Raw genomic sequence first — 19685 nt, 5'->3', positions numbered from 1 at the left:
GAGTGATGATGGGATGGACAGTGAGATGGGGATGGAGAGTGATGATGGGTTGTAGAGTGAGATGCGGATGGAGAGTCATGATGGGATGGAGAGTGAGATGGGGATGGAGAGTGATGATGGGTACAGAGTGAGATGGGGATGGAGAGTGATGATGGGTACAGAGTGATGATGGGATGGAGACTGATGATGGGTACAAAGTCAGATGGGGATGGAGAGTGATGATGGATAAAGAGTGAGATGGGGATGGAGAGTGATGATGGGGTACAGAGTGATATGGGGATGGAGAGCGATGATGGGGTACAGAGTGAGATGGGGATGGAGAGTGATGATGGCAAACAGAATGAGATGGGGATGGAGAGTGATGATGGATACAGAGTGAGATGGGGATGGAGAGTGATGATGGATACAGAGTGAGATGGGGATGGAGAGCGATGATGGGGTACAGAGTGATATGGGGATGGAGAGCGATGATGGGGGACAGAGTGAGATGGGGATGGAGAGTGATGATGGCAAACAGAGTGATATGGGGATGGAGAGTGATGATGGATACAGAGTGAGATGGGGATGGAGAGTTATGATGGGTACAGAGTGACGTTGGGATGGAGACTGATGATGGGTACAGAGTGAGATGGGGATGGAGAGTGATGATGGGATGGACAGTGAGATGGGGATGGAGAGTGATGATGGGTTATAGAGTGAGATGCGGATGGAGAGTCATGATGGGATGGAGAGTGAGATGGGGATGGAGAGTGATGATGGGTACAGAGTGAGATGGGGATGGAGAGTGATGATGGGTACAGAGTGATGATGGGGATGGAGAGTAATGATGGATACACAGAGAGATGGGGATGGAGAGTGATGATGGGGTACAGAGTGATATGGGGATGGAGAGCGATGATGGGGTACAGAATGAGATGGGGATGGAGAGTGATGATGGCAAACAGAGTGAGATGGGGATGGAGAGTGATGATGGATACAGAGTGAGATAGGGATGGAGAGTGATGATGGATACAGAGTGAGATGGGGATGGAGAGTGATGATGGGTACAGAGTGAGATGGGGATGGAGAGTGATGATGGGTACAGAGTGATGATGGGATGGAGACTGATGATGGGTACAAAGTCAGATGGGGATGGAGAGTGATGATGGATACAGAGTGAGATGGGGATGGAGAGTGATGATGGGATGGACAGTGAGATGGGGATGGAGAGTGATGATGGGTTGTAGAGTGAGATGCGGATGGAGAGTCATGATGGGATGGAGAGTGAGATGGGGATGGAGAGTGATGATGGGTACAGAGTGAGATGGGGATGGAGAGTGATGATGGGTACAGAGTGATGATGGGATGGAGACTGATGATGGGTACAAAGTCAGATGGGGATGGAGAGTGATGATGGATAAAGAGTGAGATGGGGATGGAGAGTGATGATGGGGTACAGAGTGATATGGGGATGGAGAGCGATGATGGGGTACAGAGTGAGATGGGGATGGAGAGTGATGATGGCAAACAGAATGAGATGGGGATGGAGAGTGATGATGGATACAGAGTGAGATGGGGATGGAGAGTGATGATGGATACAGAGTGAGATGGCGATGGAGAGCGATGATGGGGTACAGTGATATGGGGATGGAGAGCGATGATGGGGGACAGAGTGAGATGGGGATGGAGAGTGATGATGGCAAACAGAGTGAGATGGGGATGGAGATTGATGATGGATACAGAGTGAGATGGGGATGGAGAGTGATGATGGGTACAGAGGGACGTTGGGATGGAGACTGATGATGGGTACAGAGTGAGATGGGGATGGAGAGTGATGATGGGTACAGAGTGAGATGTGGATGGAGAGTGATGATGGGGTACAGAGTGAGATGGGGATGGAGAGTGATGATGGGTACAGAGTGAGATTGGGATGGAGAGTGATGATGGGTACAGAGTGAGATGGGGATGGAGAGTGATGATGGGTACAGAGTGAGATGGGCATGGAGAGTGATGATGGGTACAGAGTGAGATGGGGATGGAATGTGATGATGGGATACAGAGTGAGATGGGGATGGAGAGTAATGATGGGGATAGAGAGTGATGATGGGGATGGAGAGTGATAATAGCGAAGGAGAGTTATGATGGATACAGAGTGCGATGGGGATGGAGAGTGATGATGGATACAGAGTGAGATGGGGATGGAGAGTGATGATAGGTACAGAGTGAGATGTGCATGGAGAGTGATGATGGAGTACAGAGTGAGATGGGATGGAGAGTAATGATGGGATGGACAGTGAGATGGGGATGGAGAGTGATGATGGACACAGAGTGAGATGGGGATGGAGAGTGATGATGTGGTACAGAGTGAGATGGGAATGGAGAGTGATGATGGGTACAGAGTGATGATGGGATGGAGACTGATGATGGGTACAGAGTCAGATGGGGATGGAGAGTGATGATGGATACAGAGTGAGATGGGGATGGAGAGCGATGATGGGGTACAGAGTGAGATGGGGATGGAGAGTGATGATGGCAAACAGAGTGATATGGGGATGGAGAGTGATGATGGATACAGAGTGAGATGGAGATGGAGAGTTATGATGGGTACAGAGTGACGTTGGGATGGAGACTGATGATGGGTACAGAGTGAGATGGGGATGGAGAGTGATGATGGATACAGAGTGAGATGGGGATGGAGAGTGATGATGGATACAGAGTGAGATGAGGATGGAGAGTGATGATGGGGTACAGAGTGAGATGGGGATGGAGAGTGATGATGGGTACAGAGTGAGATGGGGATGGAGACTGATGAGAGGTACAGAGTGAGATGGGCATGGAGAGTCATGATGGGTACAGAGTGAGATGGGCATGGAGACTGATGATGGGATGGACAGTGAGATGGGGATGGAGAGCGATGATGGATACAGAGTGAGATGAGGATGGAGAGTGATGATGGGGTACAGAGTGAGATGGGGATGGAGAGTGATGATGGGTACAGACTGAGATAGGGATGGAGAGTGATGATGGGTACAGAGTGAGATGGGGATGTAGAGTGATGATGGGATACAGAGTGAGATGGGGATGGAGAGTGATGTTGGGGTACAGAGTGAATTGGGGATGGAGAGTGATGATGGATACAGAGTGAGATGGGGATGGAGAGTGATGATGGATACAGAGTGAGATGGGGATGGAGAGTGATGATGGATACAGAGTGAGATGGGGATGGAGAGTGATGATGGGATGCAGAGTGAGATGGGGATGGAGAGTGATGTTGGGGTACAGAGTGAATTGGGGATGGAGAGTGATGATGGATACAGAGTGAGATGGGGATGGAGAGTGATGATGGGTACAGAGTGTGATGGGCATGAAGAGTGATGATGGGATGGACAGTGAGATGGGGATGGAGAGTGATGATGGACACAGAGTGAGATGGGGATGGAGAGTGATGATGGATACAGAGTGAGATAGGGATGGAGAGTGATGATGGATACAGAGTGAGATGGGGATGGAGAGTGATGATGGGTACAGAGTGAGATGGGGATGGAGAGTGATGATGGGTACAGAGTGATGATGGGATGGAGATGATGATGGGTACAAAGTCAGATGGGGATGGAGAGTGATGATGGATACAGAGTGAGATGGGGATGGAGAGTGATGATGGGATGGACAGTGAGATGGGGATGGAGAGTGATGATGGGTTGTAGAGTGAGATGCGGATGGAGAGTCATGATGGGATGGAGAGTGAGATGGGGATGGATGGGATGGACAGTGAGATGGGGATGGAGAGTGATGATGGACACAGAGTGAGATGGGGATGGAGAGTGATGATGGATACAGAGTGAGATAGGGATGGAGAGTGATGATGGATACAGAGTGAGATGGGGATGGAGAGTGATGATGGGTACAGAGTGAGATGGGGATGGAGAGTGATGATGGGTACAGAGTGATGATGGGATGGAGACTGATGATGGGTACAAAGTCAGATGGGGATGGAGAGTGATGATGGATACAGAGTGAGATGGGGATGGAGAGTGATGATGGGATGGACAGTGAGATGGGGATGGAGAGTGATGATGGGTTGTAGAGTGAGATGCGGATGGAGAGTCATGATGGGATGGAGAGTGAGATGGGGATGGAGAGTGATGATGGGTACAGAGTGAGATGGGGATGGAGAGTGATGATGGGTACAGAGTGATGATGGGATGGAGACTGATGATGGGTACAAAGTCAGATGGGGATGGAGAGTGATGATGGATAAAGAGTGAGATGGGGATGGAGAGTGATGATGGGGTACAGAGTGATATGGGGATGGAGAGCGATGATGGGGTACAGAGTGAGATGGGGATGGAGAGTGATGATGGCAAACAGAATGAGATGGGGATGGAGAGTGATGATGGATACAGAGTGAGATGGGGATGGAGAGTGATGATGGATACAGAGTGAGATGGGGATGGAGAGCGATGATGGGGTACAGAGTGATATGGGGATGGAGAGCGATGATGGGGGACAGAGTGAGATGGGGATGGAGAGTGATGATGGCAAACAGAGTGAGATGGGGATGGAGATTGATGATGGATACAGAGTGAGATGGGGATGGAGAGTGATGATGGGTACAGAGGGACGTTGGGATGGAGACTGATGATGGGTACAGAGTGAGATGGGGATGGAGAGTGATGATGGGTACAGAGTGAGATGAGGATGGAGAGTGATGATGGGGTACAGAGTGAGATGGGGATGGAGAGTGATGATGGGTACAGAGTGAGATTGGGATGGAGAGTGATGATGGGTACAGAGTGAGATGGTGATGGAGAGTGATGATGGGTACAGAGTGAGATGGGCATGGAGAGTGATGATGGGTACAGAGTGAGATGGGGATGGAATGTGATGATGGGATACAGAGTGAGATGGGGATGGAGAGTAATGATGGGGATAGAGAGTGATGATGGGGATGGAGAGTGATAATAGCGAAGGAGAGTGATGATGGATACAGAGTGCGATGGGGATGGAGAGTGATGATGGATACAGAGTGAGATGGGGATGGAGAGTGATGATAGGTACAGAGTGAGATGTGCATGGAGAGTGATGATGGAGTACAGAGTGAGATGGGATGGAGAGTAATGATGGGATGGACAGTGAGATGGGGATGGAGAGTGATGATGGACACAGAGTGAGATGGGGATGGAGAGTGATGATGTGGTACAGAGTGAGATGGGAATGGAGAGTGATGATGGGTACAGAGTGATGATGGGATGGAGACTGATGATGGGTACAGAGTCAGATGGGGATGGAGAGTGATGATGGATACAGAGTGAGATGGGGATGGAGAGCGATGATGGGGTACAGAGTGAGATGGGGATGGAGAGTGATGATGGCAAACAGAGTGATATGGGGATGGAGAGTGATGATGGATACAGAGTGAGATGGGGATGGAGAGTTATGATGGGTACAGAGTGACGTTGGGATGGAGACTGATGATGGGTACAGAGTGAGATGGGGATGGAGAGTGATGATGGATACAGAGTGAGATGGGGATGGAGAGTGATGATGGATACAGAGTGAGATGAGGATGGAGAGTGATGATGGGGTACAGAGTGAGATGGGGATGGAGAGTGATGATGGGTACAGAGTGAGATGGGGATGGAGACTGATGATGGGTACAGAGTGAGATGGGCATGGAGAGTCATGATGGGTACAGAGTGAGATGGGCATGGAGACTGATGATGGGATGGACAGTGAGATGGGGATGGAGAGCGATGATGGATACAGAGTGAGATGAGGATGGAGAGTGATGATGGGGTACAGAGTGAGATGGGGATGGAGAGTGATGATGGGTACAGACAGAGATAGGGATGGAGAGTGATGATGGGTACAGAGTGAGATGGGGATGGAGAGTGATGATGGGATACAGAGTGAGATGGGGATGGAGAGTGATGTTGGGGTACAGAGTGAATTGGGGATGGAGAGTGATGATGGATACAGAGTGAGATGGGGATGGAGAGTGATGATGGATACAGAGTGAGATGGGGATGGAGAGTGATGATGGATACAGAGTGAGATGGGGATGGAGAGTGATGATGGGATGCAGAGTGAGAACGGGATGGAGAGTGATGTTGGGGTACAGAGTGAATTGGGGATGGAGAGTGATGATGGATACAGAGTGAGATGGGGATGGAGAGTGATGATGGGTACAGAGTGTGATGGGCATGAAGAGTGATGATGGGATGGACAGTGAGATGGGGATGGAGAGTGATGATGGACACAGAGTGAGATGGGGATGGAGAGTGATGTTGGGTACAGAGTGAGATTTTGTTGGAGAGTGATGATGGGTTATAGAGTGAAATGCGGATGGAGAGTCATGATGGGATGGAGAGTGAGATGGGGATGGAGAGTGATGATGGGTACAGAGTGAGATGGGGATGGAGAGTGATGATGGATACAGAGTGAGATGGGGATGGAGAGTGATGATGGGTACAGAGAGATGATGGGATGGAGACTGATGATGGGTACAGAGTGAGATGGGGATGGAGAGTGATGATGGATACATAGAGAGATGGGGATGGAGAGTGATGATGGGATACAGAGTGATATGGGGATGGAGAGTGATGATGTGGTACAGAGTGAGATGGGAATGGAGAGTGATGATGGGTACAGAGTGATGATGGGATGGAGACTGATGATGGGTACAGAGTGAGATGGGGATGGAGAGTGATGATGGATACAGAGTGAGATGGGCATGGAGAGTCATGATGGGTACAGAGTGTGATGGGCATGAAGAGTGATGATGGGATGGACAGTGAGATGGGGATGGAGAGTGATGATGGACACAGTGTGAGATGGGGATGGAGAGTGATGATGTGGACAGAGTGAGATGGGAATGGAGAGTGATGATGGGTACAGAGTGATGATGGGATGGAGACTGATGATGGGTACAGAGTCAGATGGGGATGGAGAGTGATGATGGATACAGAGTGAGATGGGGATGGAGAGCGATGATGGGGTACAGAGTGAGATGGGGATGGAGAGTGATGATGGCAAACAGAGTGATATGGGGATGGAGAGTGATGATGGATACAGAGTGAGATGGGGATGGAGAGTTATGATGGGTACAGAGTGACGTTGGGATGGAGACTGATGATGGGTACAGAGTGAGATGGGGATGGAGAGTGATGATGGATACAGAGTGAGATGGGGATGGAGAGTGATGATGGATACAGAGTGAGATGAGGATGGAGAGTGATGATGGGGTACAGAGTGAGATGGGGATGGAGAGTGATGATGGGTACAGAGTGAGATGGGGATGGAGACTGATGAGGGGTACAGAGTGAGATGGGCATGGAGAGTCATGATGGGTACAGAGTGAGATGGGCATGGAGACTGATGATGGGATGGACAGTGAGATGGGGATGGAGAGCGATGATGGATACAGAGTGAGATGAGGATGGAGAGTGATGATGGGGTACAGAGTGAGATGGGGATGGAGAGTGATGATGGGTACAGACTGAGATAGGGATGGAGAGTGATGATGGGTACAGAGTGAGATGGGGATGGAGAGTGATGATGGGATACAGAGTGAGATGGGGATGGAGAGTGATGTTGGGGTACAGAGTGAATTGGGGATGGAGAGTGATGATGGATACAGAGTGAGATGGGGATGGAGAGTGATGATGGATACAGAGTGAGATGGGGATGGAGAGTGATGATGGATACAGAGTGAGATGGGGATGGAGAGTGATGATGGGATGCAGAGTGAGATGGGGATGGAGAGTGATGTTGGGGTACAGAGTGAATTGGGGATGGAGAGTGATGATGGATACAGAGTGAGATGGGGATGGAGAGTGATGATGGGTACAGAGTGTGATGGGCATGAAGAGTGATGATGGGATGGACAGTGAGATGGGGATGGAGAGTGATGATGGACACAGAGTGAGATGGGGATGGAGAGTGATGATGGATACAGAGTGAGATAGGGATGGAGAGTGATGATGGATACAGAGTGAGATGGGGATGGAGAGTGATGATGGGTACAGAGTGAGATGGGGATGGAGAGTGATGATGGGTACAGAGTGATGATGGGATGGAGACTGATGATGGGTACAAAGTCAGATGGGGATGGAGAGTGATGATGGATACAGAGTGAGATGGGGATGGAGAGTGATGATGGGATGGACAGTGAGATGGGGATGGAGAGTGATGATGGGTTGTAGAGTGAGATGCGGATGGAGAGTCATGATGGGATGGAGAGTGAGATGGGGATGGAGAGTGATGATGGGTACAGAGTGAGATGGGGATGGAGAGTGATGATGGGTACAGAGTGATGATGGGATGGAGACTGATGATGGGTACAAAGTCAGATGGGGATGGAGAGTGATGATGGATAAAGAGTGAGATGGGGATGGAGAGTGATGATGGGGTACAGAGTGATATGGGGATGGAGAGCGATGATGGGGTACAGAGTGAGATGGGGATGGAGAGTGATGATGGGTACAGAGTGAGATGGGGATGGAGACTGATGATGGGTACAGAGTGAGATGGGCATGGAGAGTCATGATGGGTACAGAGTGAGATGGGCATGGAGACTGATGATGGGATGGACAGTGAGATGGGGATGGAGAGCGATGATGGATACAGAGTGAGATGTGGATGGAGAGTGATGATGGGGTACAGAGTGAGATGGGGATGGAGAGTGATGATGGGTACAGACAGAGATAGGGATGGAGAGTGATGATGGGTACAGAGTGAGATGGGGATGGAGAGTGATGATGGGATACAGAGTGAGATGGGGATGGAGAGTGATGTTGGGGTACAGAGTGAATTGGGGATGGAGAGTGATGATGGATACAGAGTGAGATGGGGATGGAGAGTGATGATGGATACAGAGTGAGATGGGGATGGAGAGTGATGATGGATACAGAGTGAGATGGGGATGGAGAGTGATGATGGGATGCAGAGTGAGAACGGGATGGAGAGTGATGTTGGGGTACAGAGTGAATTGGGGATGGAGAGTGATGATGGATACAGAGTGAGATGGGGATGGAGAGTGATGATGGGTACAGAGTGTGATGGGCATGAAGAGTGATGATGGGATGGACAGTGAGATGGGGATGGAGAGTGATGATGGACACAGAGTGAGATGGGGATGGAGAGTGATGTTGGGTACAGAGTGAGATTTTGTTGGAGAGTGATGATGGGTTATAGAGTGAAATGCGGATGGAGAGTCATGATGGGATGGAGAGTGAGATGGGGATGGAGAGTGATGATGGGTACAGAGTGAGATGGGGATGGAGAGTGATGATGGATACAGAGTGAGATGGGGATGGAGAGTGATGATGGGTACAGAGAGATGATGGGATGGAGACTGATGATGGGTACAGAGTGAGATGGGGATGGAGAGTGATGATGGATACATAGAGAGATGGGGATGGAGAGTGATGATGGGATACAGAGTGATATGGGGATGGAGAGTGATGATGTGGTACAGAGTGTGATGGGAATGGAGAGTGATGATGGGTACAGAGTGATGATGGGATGGAGACTGATGATGGGTACAGAGTGAGATGGGGATGGAGAGTGATGATGGATACAGAGTGAGATGGGCATGGAGAGTCATGATGGGTACAGAGTGTGATGGGCATGAAGAGTGATGATGGGATGGACAGTGAGATGGGGATGGAGAGTGATGATGGACACAGTGTGAGATGGGGATGGAGAGTGATGATGTGGTACAGAGTGAGATGGGAATGGAGAGTGATGATGGGTACAGAGTGATGATGGGATGGAGACTGATGATGGGTACAGAGTCAGATGGGGATGGAGAGTGATGATGGATACAGAGTGAGATGGGGATGGAGAGCGATGATGGGGTACAGAGTGAGATGGGGATGGAGAGTGATGATGGCAAACAGAGTGATATGGGGATGGAGAGTGATGATGGATACAGAGTGAGATGGGGATGGAGAGTTATGATGGGTACAGAGTGACGTTGGGATGGAGACTGATGATGGGTACAGAGTGAGATGGGGATGGAGAGTGATGATGGATACAGAGTGAGATGGGGATGGAGAGTGATGATGGATACAGAGTGAGATGAGGATGGAGAGTGATGATGGGGTACAGAGTGAGATGGGGATGGAGAGTGATGATGGGTACAGAGTGAGATGGGGATGGAGACTGATGAGGGGTACAGAGTGAGATGGGCATGGAGAGTCATGATGGGTACAGAGTGAGATGGGCATGGAGACTGATGATGGGATGGACAGTGAGATGGGGATGGAGAGCGATGATGGATACAGAGTGAGATGAGGATGGAGAGTGATGATGGGGTACAGAGTGAGATGGGGATGGAGAGTGATGATGGGTACAGACTGAGATAGGGATGGAGAGTGATGATGGGTACAGAGTGAGATGGGGATGGAGAGTGATGATGGGATACAGAGTGAGATGGGGATGGAGAGTGATGTTGGGGTACAGAGTGAATTGGGGATGGAGAGTGATGATGGATACAGAGTGAGATGGGGATGGAGAGTGATGATGGATACAGAGTGAGATGGGGATGGAGAGTGATGATGGATACAGAGTGAGATGGGGATGGAGAGTGATGATGGGATGCAGAGTGAGATGGGGATGGAGAGTGATGTTGGGGTACAGAGTGAATTGGGGATGGAGAGTGATGATGGATACAGAGTGAGATGGGGATGGAGAGTGATGATGGGTACAGAGTGTGATGGGCATGAAGAGTGATGATGGGATGGACAGTGAGATGGGGATGGAGAGTGATGATGGACACAGAGTGAGATGGGGATGGAGAGTGATGATGGATACAGAGTGAGATAGGGATGGAGAGTGATGATGGATACAGAGTGAGATGGGGATGGAGAGTGATGATGGGTACAGAGTGAGATGGGGATGGAGAGTGATGATGGGTACAGAGTGATGATGGGATGGAGACTGATGATGGGTACAAAGTCAGATGGGGATGGAGAGTGATGATGGATACAGAGTGAGATGGGGATGGAGAGTGATGATGGGATGGACAGTGAGATGGGGATGGAGAGTGATGATGGGTTGTAGAGTGAGATGCGGATGGAGAGTCATGATGGGATGGAGAGTGAGATGGGGATGGAGAGTGATGATGGGTACAGAGTGAGATGGGGATGGAGAGTGATGATGGGTACAGAGTGATGATGGGATGGAGACTGATGATGGGTACAAAGTCAGATGGGGATGGAGAGTGATGATGGATAAAGAGTGAGATGGGGATGGAGAGTGATGATGGGGTACAGAGTGATATGGGGATGGAGAGCGATGATGGGGTACAGAGTGAGATGGGGATGGAGAGTGATGATGGCAAACAGAATGAGATGGGGATGGAGAGTGATGATGGATACAGAGTGAGATGGGGATGGAGAGTGATGATGGATACAGAGTGAGATGGGGATGGAGAGCGATGATGGGGTACAGAGTGATATGGGGATGGAGAGCGATGATGGGGGACAGAGTGAGATGGGGATGGAGAGTGATGATGGCAAACAGAGTGAGATGGGGATGGAGATTGATGATGGATATAGAGTGAGATGGGGATGGAGAGTGATGATGGGTACAGAGGGACGTTGGGATGGAGACTGATGATGGGTACAGAGTGAGATGGGGATGGAGAGTGATGATGGGTACAGAGTGAGATGAGGATGGAGAGTGATGATGGGGTACAGAGTGAGATGGGGATGGAGAGTGATGATGGGTACAGAGTGAGATTGGGATGGAGAGTGATGATGGGTACAGAGTGAGATGGTGATGGAGAGTGATGATGGGTACAGAGTGAGATGGGCATGGAGAGTGATGATGGGTACAGAGTGAGATGGGGATGGAATGTGATGATGGGATACAGAGTGAGATGGGGATGGAGAGTAATGATGGGGATAGAGAGTGATGATGGGGATGGAGAGTGATAATAGCGAAGGAGAGTGATGATGGATACAGAGTGCGATGGGGATGGAGAGTGATGATGGATACAGAGTGAGATGGGGATGGAGAGTGATGATAGGTACAGAGTGAGATGTGCATGGAGAGTGATGATGGAGTACAGAGTGAGATGGGATGGAGAGTAATGATGGGATGGACAGTGAGATGGGGATGGAGAGTGATGATGGACACAGAGTGAGATGGGGATGGAGAGTGATGATGTGGTACAGAGTGAGATGGGAATGGAGAGTGATGATGGGTACAGAGTGATGATGGGATGGAGACTGATGATGGGTACAGAGTCAGATGGGGATGGAGAGTGATGATGGATACAGAGTGAGATGGGGATGGAGAGCGATGATGGGGTACAGAGTGAGATGGGGATGGAGAGTGATGATGGCAAACAGAGTGATATGGGGATGGAGAGTGATGATGGATACAGAGTGAGATGGGGATGGAGAGTTATGATGGGTACAGAGTGACGTTGGGATGGAGACTGATGATGGGTACAGAGTGAGATGGGGATGGAGAGTGATGATGGATACAGAGTGAGATGGGGATGGAGAGTGATGATGGATACAGAGTTAGATGAGGATGGAGAGTGATGATGGGGTACAGAGTGAGATGGGGATGGAGAGTGATGATGGGTACAGAGTGAGATGGGGATGGAGACTGATGATGGGTACAGAGTGAGATGGGCATGGAGAGTCATGATGGGTACAGAGTGAGATGGGCATGGAGAGTCATGATGGGTACAGAGTGAGATGGGCATGGAGACTGATGATGGGATGGACAGTGAGATGGGGATGGAGAGCGATGATGGATACAGAGTGAGATGAGGATGGAGAGTGATGATGGGGTACAGAGTGAGATGGGGATGGAGAGTGATGATGGGTACAGACTGAGATAGGGATGGAGAGTGATGATGGGTACAGAGTGAGATGGGGATGGAGAGTGATGATGGGATACAGAGTGAGATGGGGATGGAGAGTGATGTTGGGGTACAGAGTGAATTGGGGATGGAGAGTGATGATGGATACAGAGTGAGATGGGGATGGAGAGTGATGATGGATACAGAGTGAGATGGGGATGGAGAGTGATGATGGATACAGAGTGAGATGGGGATGGAGAGTGATGATGGGATGCAGAGTGAGATGGGGATGGAGAGTGATGTTGGGGTACAGAGTGAATTGGGGATGGAGAGTGATGATGGATACAGAGTGAGATGGGGATGGAGAGTGATGATGGGTACAGAGTGTGATGGGCATGAAGAGTGATGATGGGATGGACAGTGAGATGGGGATGGAGAGTGATGATGGGTACAGAGTGTGATGGGCATGAAGAGTGATGATGGGATGGACAGTGAGATGGGGATGGAGAGTGATGATGGACACAGAGTGAGATGGGGATGGAGAGTGATGTTGGGTACAGAGTGAGATTTTGTTGGAGAGTGATGATGGGTTATAGAGTGAAATGCGGATGGAGAGTCATGATGGGATGGAGAGTGAGATGGGGATGGAGAGTGATGATGGGTACAGAGTGAGATGGGGATGGAGAGTGATGATGGATACAGAGTGAGATGGGGATGGAGAGTGATGATGGGTACAGAGAGATGATGGGATGGAGACTGATGATGGGTACAGAGTGAGATGGGGATGGAGAGTGATGATGGATACAGAGAGAGATGAGGATGGAGAGTGATGATGGGATACAGAGTGATATGGGGATGGAGAGCGATGATGGGGTACAGAGTGAGATGGGGATGGAGAGTGATGATGGCAAACAGAGTGAGATGGGGATGGAGAGTGATGATGGATACAGAGTGAGATGGGGATGGATAGTGATGATGGATACAGAGTGAGATGGGGATGGAGAGTGATGATGGGTACAGAGTGATGTTGGGATGGAGACTGATGATGGGTACAGAGTGAGATGGGGATGGAGAGTGATGATGGATACAGAATGAGATGCGAATGGAGAGTGAGATGGGTATGGAGAGTAATGATGGGATGGAGAGTGATGATGGGGATGGAGAATGATGATGGATACACAGTGAGATGGGGATAGAGAGTGATGATGGATACAGAGTGAGATGGGGATGGAGAGTGATGATGGGGTACAGAGTGATATGGGGATGGAGAGCGATGATGGGGTACAGAGTGAGATCGGGATGGAGAGTGATGATGGCAAACAGAGAGAGATGGCGATGGAGAGTGATAGAAACATAGAAACATAGAAACATAGAAAATAGGTGCAGGAGTAGGCCATTCGGCCCTTCGAGCCTGCACCGCCATTTATTATGATCATGGCTGATCATCCAACTCAGAACCCAGCCTTCCCTCCATACCCCGTGACCCCTGTAGCCACAAGGGCCATATCTAACTTCCTTTTAAACATAGCTAATGAACTGGCCTCAACAGTTTGCTGTGGCAGAGAATTCCACAGATTCACCACTCTCTGTGTGAAGAAGTTTCTCCTAACCTCGGTCCTAAAAGGCTTCCCCTCTATCCTCAAACTGTGCCCCCTCGTTCTAGACCTCCCCAACATCGGGAACAATCTTCCCGCATCTAGCCTGTCCAATCCCTTTAGGATCTTATACGTTTCAATCAGATCCCCCCTCAATCTTTTAAATTCCAACGAGTACAAGCCCAGTTCATCCAGTCTTTCTTCATATGAAAGACCTGCCATCCCAGGAATCAATCTGGTGAACCTTCTTTGTACTCCCTCTATGGCAAGGATGTCTTTCCTCAGATTAGGGGACCAAAACTGCACACAATACTCCAGGTGTGGTCTCACCAAGGCCTTGTACAACTGCAGTAGTACCTCCCTGCTCCTGTACTCGAATCCTCTCGCTATAAATGCCAGCATACCGTTCGCCTTTTTCACCGCCTGCTGTACCTGCATGCCCACTTTCAATGACTGGTGTATAATGACACCCAGGTCTCGTTGCACCTCCCCTTTTCCTAATCGGCCACCATTCAGATAATAATCTGTTTTCCTATTTTTGCCACCAAAGTGGATAACTTCACATTTATCCACATTAAATTGCATCTGCCATGAGTTTGCCCACTCACCCAACCTATCCAAGTCACCCTGCATCCTCTTAGCATCCTCCTCACTGCTAACACTGCCACCCAGCTTCGTGTCATCCGCAAACTTGGAGATGCTGCATTTAATTCCCTCATCCAAGTCATTAATATATATTGTAAACAACTGGGGTCCCAGCACTGAGCCTTGCGGTACCCCACTAGTCACCGCCTGCCATTCTGAAAAGGTCCCGTTTATTCCCACTCTTTGCTTCCTGTCTGCTAACCAATTCTCCACCCACACCAATACCTTACCCCCAATACCGTGTGCTTTATGTTTGCACACTAATCTCCTGTGTGGGACCTTGTCAAAAGCCTTTTGAAAATCCAAATATACCACATCCACTGGTTCTCCCCTATCCACTCTACTAGTTACATCCTCAAAAAATTCTATGAGATTCGTCAGACATGATTTTCCTTTCACAAATCCATGCTGACTTTGTCCGATCATTTCACCGCTTTCCAAATGTGCTGTTATCACATCCTTGATAACTGACTCCAGCAGTTTCCCCACCACCGACGTTAGGCTAACGGGCCTATAATTCCCCGGTTTCTCTCTCCCTCCTTTTTTAAAAAGTGGGGTTACATTAGCCACCCTCCAATCCTCAGGAACTAGTCCAGAATCTAACGAGTTTTGAAAAATTATCACTAATGCATCCACTATTTCTTGGGCTACTTCCTTAAGCACTCTAGGATGCAGACCATCTGGCCCTGGGGATTTATCTGCCTTCAATCCCTTCAATTTACCTAACACCACTTCCCTACTAACATGTATTTCACTCAGTTCCTCCATCTCACTGGACCCTCTGTCCCTTACTATTTCTGGAAGATTATTTATGTCCTCCTTAGTGAAGACAGAACCAAAGTAATTATTCAATTGGTCTGCCATGTCCTTGCTCCCCATAATCAATTCACCTGTTTCTGTTTGCAGGGGACCTACATTTGTCTTTATCAGTCTTTTCCTTTTTACATATCTATAAAAGCTTTTACAGTCCGTTTTTATGTTCTCTGCCAGTTTTCTCTCATAATCTTTTTTCCCCTTCCTAATTAAGCCCTTTGTCCTCCTCTGCTGAACTCTGAATTTCTCCCAGTCCTCAGGTGAGCCACTTTCTCTGGCTAATTTGTATGCTACTTCTTTGGAATTGATACTATCCCTAATTTCTCTTGTCAGCCACGGGTGCACTACCTTCCTTGATTTATTCTTTTGCCAAACTGGGATGAACAATTGTTGTAGTTCATCCATGCAACCTTTAAATGCCTGCCATTGCATATCCACCGTCAATCCTTGAAGTGTCATTTGCCAGTCTATCTTAGCTAATTCATGTCTCATACCTTCAAAGTTACCCCTCTTTAAGTTCAGAACCTTTGTTTCTGAATTAACTACGTCACTCTCCATGTTAATGAAGAATTCCACCATATTATGGTCACTCTTACCCAAGGGGCCTCTCACGACAAGATCGCTAATTAACCCTTCCTCATTGCTCAAAACCCAGTCCAGAATAGCCTGCTCTCTAGTCGGTTCCTCGACATGTTGGTTCAAAAAACCATCCCGCATACATTCCAAGAAATCCTCTTCCTCAGCACCTTTACCAATTTGGTTCACCCAGTCTACATGTAGATTGAAGTCACCCATTATAACTGCTGTTCCTTTATTGCACACATTTCTAATTTCCTGTTTAATACCATCTCCGACCTCACTACTACTGTTAGGTGGCCTGTACACAACTCCCACCAGCGTCTTCTGCCCCTTAGTGTTACGCAGCTCTACCCATATCGATTCCACATCTTCCCGGCTTATGTCCTTCCTTTCTATTGCGTTAATCTCTTTTTTAACCAGCAACGCCACCCCACCTCCCCTTCCTTCGTGTCTATCCCTCCTGAATATTGAATATCCCTGAACGTTGAGCTCCCATCCCTGGTCACCCTGGAGCCATGTCTCTGTGATCCCAACTATATCATAATCATTAATAACAATCTGCACTTTCAATTCATCCACCTTATTACGAATGCTCCTTGCATTGACACATAAAGCCTTCAGGCGCTCTTTTACAACTCTCTTAGCCCTTTTTAATGCTTGCCCTGGATTTGTCGGCCTGCCACTTTTACTTTTCCCCTTTGTACTTTTTGCTTCTACGCTCACTTTACACTCCTCTGTCTCTCTGCACTGGTTCCCATCCCTCTGTTGTGAACTAACCTCCTCACACCTAGCCGCTTTAATTTGATTCCCACCCCCCAACCATTCTAGTTTAAAGTCACCTCAGTAGCCCCCGCTAATCTCCCTGCCAGGATATTGGTCCCCCTAGGATTTAAGTGTAACCCGTCCTTTTTGTACAGGTCACACCTACGCCAAAAGAGGTCCCAATGATCCAAAAACTTGAATCCCTGCCCCCTGCTCCAATCCCTCAGCCACGCATTTATCCTCCACCTCATCGCATTCCTACTCTCACTGTCGCGTGGCACAGGCAGTAATCCCGAGATTACTACCTTTGCGGTCCTTTTTCTCAACTCCCTTCCTAGCTCCCTATATTCTTCTTTCAGGACCTCATCCCTTTTCCTACCTATGTCATTGGTACCTATATGTACCAGGACCTCTGGCTCTTCACCCTCCCACTTCAGGATATCTTGGACACGATCAGAAATATCCCGGACCCTGGCACCAGGGAGGCAAACTACCATCCGAGTCTCTGGACTGCGTCCACAGAATCGCCTATCTGACCCCCTTACTATCGAGTCCCCTATCACAACTGCCCTCCTCTTCCTTGCCCTACCCTTCTGAGCTACAGGGCCAGACTCTGTGCCGGAGGCAGGGCCACTGTCGCTTCCCCCGGGTAAGCTGTCCCCCCCAACAGTACTCAAACAGGAGTACCTGTTGTTAAGGGGCACAGCCGCCGGGGTACTCCTCATCACCTGCCTTTTCCCCTTCCCTCTCCTAACCGTGACCCACTTGTCTGCCTCCCGTGGCCCCGGCGTGACCACCTGCCTTCCACTCCTCTCTATCACCTCCTCGCTCTCCCTGACCAGACGAAGGTCATCGAGCTGCAGCTCCAGTTCCGTAACGCGGTCCCTTAGGAGCTGCATCTCGATGCACTTGGCGCAGATGTAGACGTCCGGGAGGCTTGGAGACTCCAGGGCCTCCCACATCCGACACCGAGAACAGCAAACTGCCCTCACAGTCATAATGCCCCTCTCCTCAAATAGCAACAGAAAATGAATGTCAAACCTTCCTCGTCTCGCCCGCTTCCGCCTAAGCCCGTTGAGCCGAAGCCCTTAAGTCTTCACTCTGCTCCCGGCTCACTCCGCCGCCCGCAAACTACGCTGCCCGCTCTATGAGGCTTTGTTCCTTTTAAATCTGCCGCGCTGCACTGCCCGACGTCACACGCCTGCGCAGTCCCGCCTCTCAGAAAGCCGTTGGAGAAAAAAAAAATAACGAAAATTTCAAAAATCTCTTTCTCGGCACTCCCACTCAGACTCTCAGACTCCTTCTTCGAATCAAATCCGAAGCAGGATGTCTGCCCTTTTAAATCTGCCGCGCTGCACTGCCCGACGTCACACGCCTGCGCAGTCCCGCCTCTCAGAAAGCCGTTGGAGAGAAAAAAAAAATAACGAAAATTTCAAAAATCTCTTTCTCGGCACTCCCACTCAGACTCTCAGACTCCTTCTTCGAATCAGTGATGATGGATACAGAGTGAGATGGGGATGCAGAGTGATGATGGGTACAGAGGGACGTTGGGATGGAGACTGATGATGGGTACAGAGTGAGATGGGGATGGAGAGTAATGATGGATACAGAGTGAGATAAGGATGGAGAGTGCTGATGGGGTACAGAGTGAGATGGGGATGGAGAGTGATGATGGGTACAGAGTGAGATGGGGATGGAGAGTGATGATGGGTACAGAGTGAGATGGGGATGGAGAGTGATGATGGGTACAGAGTGAGATGGGGATGGAGAGTGATGATGGGTACAGAGTGTGATGGGCATGGAGAGTGATGATGGGATGGACAGTGAGATGGGGATGGAGAGTGATGATGGACACAGAGTGAGATGGGGATGGAGAGTGATGATGGGTACAGAGTGAGATTTGGTTGGAGAGTGATGATGGGTTATAGAGTGAAATGCGGATGGAGATTCATGATGGGATGGAGAGTGAGATGGGGATGGAGAGTGATGATGGGTACAGAGTGAGATGGGGATGGAGAGTGATGATGGATACAGAGTGCGATGGGGATGGAGAGTGATGATGGGTACAGAGAGATGATGGGATGGAGACTGATAATGGGTACAGAGAGAGATGGGGAAGGAGAGTGATGATGGATACAGAGTAAGATGGGGATGGAGAGTGATGATGGGGTACAGAGTGAGATGGGGATGGAGAGTAATGATGGATACAGAGAGAGATGGGGATGGAGAGTGATGATGGGGTACAGAGAGATATGGGGATGGAGAGCGATGATGGGGTACAGAGTGAGATGGGGATGGAGAGTGATGATGGCAAACAGAGTGAGATGGGGATGGAGACTGATGATGGATACAGAGTGAGATGGGGATGGATAGTTATGATGGATACAGAGTGAGATGGGGATGGAGAGTGATGATGGGTACAGAGTGATGTTGGGATGGAGACTGATGATGGGTACAGAGTGAGATGGGGATGGAGAGTGATGATG

At 49.3% G+C, this 19685-nt stretch overlaps 1 protein-coding gene across 1 annotated transcript in view; it reads left to right on the top strand.

Annotated features, from left to right (window-relative positions):
• Positions 1-19685, top strand: part of LOC134352528 (uncharacterized) — a 276182-nt gene that overhangs the window by 94454 nt on the left and 162043 nt on the right. The gene's annotated exons all lie outside the window — the stretch shown is intronic.

Source organism: Mobula hypostoma, chromosome 10, assembly GCF_963921235.1.
Source record: "Mobula hypostoma chromosome 10, sMobHyp1.1, whole genome shotgun sequence".
NCBI classification, from domain to species: domain Eukaryota; kingdom Metazoa; phylum Chordata; class Chondrichthyes; order Myliobatiformes; family Myliobatidae; genus Mobula; species Mobula hypostoma.
Note: the sequence above shows the minus strand (reverse complement) of the source record. Positions and strands in the feature narration are given on the sequence as shown.